General features: G+C 41.8%; 1 non-coding gene across 1 annotated transcript; it reads left to right on the plus strand.

The window, feature by feature from the left end:
- Positions 1 to 731: 731 nt before the first annotated feature.
- Positions 732 to 837, plus strand: LOC141650272 (small nucleolar RNA R71). The gene has a single exon (XR_012546314.1). It is a non-coding gene; the product is annotated as a small nucleolar RNA R71 (small nucleolar RNA).
- The last annotated feature ends 4090 nt before the right edge of the window (positions 838 to 4927 follow it).

Below are 4927 nucleotides of genomic sequence, written 5' to 3' on the forward strand. Positions count from 1 at the left end.
CTCGTGGATTGGTTCGCGGCTAACTGGGCAACTTGAGTTTCAAGTGACTTAATAGATGCGTCTTTTTGTTGGTCACTTAGCTGCCACTGCTTTGTCAAAGATTGCAACATCGTCTTCAACTCAGATAGCTCACTTACCCCACCTGAAGATGATGCACCGTGATTGGGAGGAGGGAAGGAAGGAGGCTTTAAAAAGCCTTGTTGAGCCTTATGAGGAGGGACATATGGCTGTTGCTGCTGCAGAAGAGGGTAGGATTGAGCACATTTTGACTTGTCCACCTCAAATTGGGTTGGACTGCCCCTGGTTTATTATAATAGGAACCCCCTCCTTGCCTGTATTGTTGAAAAACAAGGATCTGTTCCTTTTGTGTAAGACAGTCAATAGCAGTATGACCGTCATTGCTCCCACACCTCTCACATGTGACGGTATCCCCTCTAGTAAGCAAATGAACCGTCTTAAGCTCCCCAGCAGAATGCAGCTCCAATTTATCAAATCGAGCATTCATGGCTTCCAGCTGAGCCACAACTGCCTTATCAACCGCGTGAACTGTTCGAATACCATCCCTCGGGTTCCCATACTCAGCATAATGGGTCGCCATCTCTTCAATAATCGCCCATCCCTTATCATCATCAGTATTCTTTTGAAATCTTCCGTTGGATGAGGCTTCAAGTATGGCTCTGTGGTCATCGTACAACCCATTGTAGAACTGATTGGACAGAAACCACGGATCAAAACCATGGTGAGGAAGAGACCTCACCAACCTCTTGAACCGACACCAGGCCTCATAGAAAGTCTCATCAGGTGCCTGCTTGAAACTAGTGATCTTGGCCCTCAGCTGATTAGTGCGCTGCGGAGGGAAATATCTCTTATAAAAAGCAAGAGCAAGGGTCTCCCAGTCTGTGATCCCTGCGGCCGCACGGTCAAGTCGATCGACCACTCCTGGTGAGTCGATCAAAGAAAAAGGAAACAGCACCTCCTTAATCTTGTCTTGAGTTACCCCCTTTGTGGCGGGGATAGTAGAACAATAGTCCGTAAAGACCTCCATACGCTTCCTCGGGTCTTTACCTGCCACACCTCTAAAGAGATTTCTCTCCACCAGATTGATATAGGACGGACGGATGTCAAAAGTATTCCCATCCTCAGTCTGGAGATTGAAACCCTTAGGAATAGATGATGCTTTAGGCTCCGAATGACTTGCAATATTCGGCATCTTTACTGGTTGGTTTACAGAACTGGAGTTATTTTCTACTAAAAATTGATCTTCTGTAAATAGGAAATGTTGCAGCTCGGGTTCGAAAGTACTCAAGTCTTCCTTTCGTGATTCTCTTTGCAGACGGAGTCTATGCCTGAACAGACCCTCTGGCTCAGAATCAGCTGAAACTAACTCCAACCTGTTTGACCTGGGCATACACAACACTGAAAGAAAATAAATAAGAACTGTCTCAAGGAATAAAAATTCCCTGAGACGGATAAAATAAACGAAACAAAAAAACAGATAGGGTAATTGCCTCCCCGGCAACGGCGCCAAAATTTGACAGGGCAGTCGTATACCTATCAAAAATAACTAACTAAACTAACTATATAGCTAGGGAAGTCAGGTCGATCTCCTCAGGGAGGCAAGATATCTGTAAAGAGTCCGTCTATTTGGTTACAAAATGGGGAGGGGGGGTTTATAATTGATTTTCTAAACTAAAAGGTGTAAAAGAAAGAGAAGAAAGGAAAGAGCAGTGAAGGCAGAAAATAGAGATAAACTATCAATAAAGAAGGGACATGTTAGGATTTCGGTTCACTATGGTAGTCTAGTGACTCAACTGGAAATAGTCTAGATAAATTACTGTGAGACGGATATGGAAAGGTCATTCCGGTCCACTTTCTATCCTAGATTCCCACTAACTTAACTTCCGTCCTCGTCAGGGTAGTCTACTGTTCATAGCAGGTCTATTTAGTCAAATCTTCCGATCCAGGATTAAATTTAACCAGATTAAAGGGTGACTCAGAAGCGTGCACTCAACTAAGTCGGTAAATACAGTTATATTGCTATGGGGACAGAGTCTCACAAATAATTCATCTAACCTATTCACTACATCGTCACATGTTTACCGTAGATCCCCTAGTCCTAACATGAAATGATTTAGCTACTCATGCTATTAATATTGTCAAGACTAATAACAACGAAATAACTAATATTAAACATGATAAAACAATAATAAAAGTGCATAAATGAATTAGGGCAGAAGTTAAAGGGAACAAAACAAGTAATTAAAGTAAATAAATGAAATATTAAGATTAAAGAAGAGAGATAGATTACAATCGCAAGAATCCGGCGTAAAGAACAACTAAATTCGAGCGAGAAATAGTCCGAAAGCAAAAGTTACAGTAGAGGGTTTTTGAGAGAAGAGAGTGTAAAGCAGTAAACGTAATTCCTAGCTGAATAATCGATGATAAGATGCTAATGACCTAATTATTGTGCGTTTAAATAGAAATAAGCTCAGTCCATAGCTCGAGTACTTCTCCAAGCAATCCACTCAATCGAGTAGAAATACTACTCGATCGAGTAACCCCCAATTTCAGCACTGTCGATCGAGTAAAACAAACCACTCGATCGACCAACTCAGCCACAAAAACCACTCGATCGACCAATAAAATGGGTCGATCGAGTACCACAGATGGTACAGGAGATGATAGAACAGGATAAGCTGATCAACAAAAGATGAAAGCGGCCTAAGATCGACAAAAGAGTTATGCAGACTTACATCGCCGTGACATAAAGTTTCAGGTTGGGGACAAGGTTCTGTTAAAAGTATCTCCTATGCGTGGGGTTGTGAGGTTTGGTAAGAAAGGGAAGCTGAGCCAGAAGTTTATCGGACCATATGAGATTTTGGATCATATGGGTGAGGTGGCTTACCGGTTAGCGTTACCAGCGGCTTTGGATAGGGTGCATAATGTGTTTCATGCGTCTTAGTTACGGAAGTACGTGAGCGATCCTTCACATGTGTTAGAGGTGGAGAACATAGAGTTGGATGAGTCCTTGTCTTATCTTAAGGTGCCAAAACAGATTCTTGATCGCAAGGTTCGAAAAGCTAGGAATGGGGAAACAGTGTTGCTTAAAGTTCTTTGGTCTAACCATGAGGTTGAGGAAGCTACTTGGGAGGCGGAAGAGGCTATGGGGGAGCAGTATCTGTCTCTTTTTTATCAGGGATGTGTGGTTTCGGGGACGTAACCATGTTTCTTTTAGGGGGGTAGGACATGGTCGCATAAGGTTTTGGTATGGTTTATGTTGGTTTTAGTACAGTTAGTAGTTGCTTTGAGTCGGTTTGAGTTTGGTTGGGAGTTTTTGTTTTGAGTTTTTGGTTATGTTGTTGTGTCGGAGTTGAGATAGTGTTTTTTATTTTTGTGTATGGGTTGAACTTCGGGGACGAAGTTCTTTTTAAGGAGGGAAGACTGTAATACTACGATTTTCTATGTCTATGGGTAGTCTATCGAGTGGGGCTTACTCTGTCGAGTAAGTATGTTTTTATACGAAACAGTAGGCTACCTGATGGGTACTCGATCGAGAATGTTCCGCACTCGATCGAGTAAGGGTCACTCGATCGAGTAAGTGACTTACTCGATCCAGTAAGTTAGTCTTACGGGTTATTTTAGCCGGGTTTTGTTAACAACGCATGATTAGTATTTAAGGGTTCTGTCACCCTTCATAATCAGTTTTAACTTCTCTAAAACCTTTCAAAGAGAAAAAGAAGTTATGTAGCTTTCATTCATCGCGTTATTAGCAAATCCCAAAGGCTAGGATCGTCGGGTTGTCTTGTTCTTACACCGTTGAGTTCATCACGTCAAGGGTAAGATTCTTGTATAATTTTTATAATGTTTCGTTGAGTTTGTTTAAAACCCTAATTGGGTAGATTTGGGGGTTTTGGGAGTATTATGTTGATTAGGTTATAATTATATGAATATGTGTTATAAGAGGAGGATTCGTAGAGGAACATTACTGAGTAGCTGCGTGTGACGGTCTTGTGGTTTCTTATTCCAGGTAGGGTTTCCCTACTCGGTTATTATTTACATAGTATTGTTGATGGTTGAACATTGTTGTTAATTTTTATCATATTGGCAATTGGTAGTTGTTATTGTATAATGTGGTTGGTTGTGATTGGTTGTCTGTGGTTCGCGAGGTGTGCCCTCGGCTGAGCGGAGTCACTTGCGGGAGTGGCTTCACGCCCTTAATTTTCTCTCTGTGGAACCCGCCAAAGAGGGGATGGGCACATTTAGGAACATGGGTTATCGCTCGGATGAGATGAGCGGGGCTTAGATGGGAACGGCTGCGGTCCCCCACTGGTGGTGTGGAATACTTGTAGCGATGGGTATTCTGGCAGGACTACACACTTTAGTGTGTAGCCAGGTGTGTGGAGTATGATGGAGATTGGATGATCGCTGTATTGCTTTTGTTGTTTTGTTTTATGTAAATGGTAATTGACCCTGGTTAAATGTTTTGAAAACTGTGGTGATCGATTCGGGGATGGTGAGCAGTTATTGAGCAGGTATGAGATGATGCGCATGGGATAGCTGGCTTGAGTTGCCACGAGATTTCTAGAAGTCTTCTGCTGTGTCTTAAACATTCTTTTACATTATTTGGATTAGTATTTTTGGGAAACAGTTGTATTTACTTTATCAGTTTTGGTTTTGGACTTGTATCACTTTAAACATTTTTAATAAAGTATGTTTCTTTCTTGTCTATTTGATATACATTGCCTCGAGTAACCGAGATGGTAGCATTCCGATGCCCTAAGTAGTCCTGGTAAGGCACTTAGAGTATGGGGGTGTTACACGAGAAACCATGTTTGTACATGAAATTTAGTGGGAGCAAGGTTATTTTCATAGTTTTATATGTGGACGACATAAGACTCATTGGAAATGATGTATCTATACTTACTTC

This window comes from Silene latifolia, chromosome 3 (genome assembly GCF_048544455.1).
Source record: "Silene latifolia isolate original U9 population chromosome 3, ASM4854445v1, whole genome shotgun sequence".
In the NCBI taxonomy this organism is placed as follows: domain Eukaryota; kingdom Viridiplantae; phylum Streptophyta; class Magnoliopsida; order Caryophyllales; family Caryophyllaceae; genus Silene; species Silene latifolia.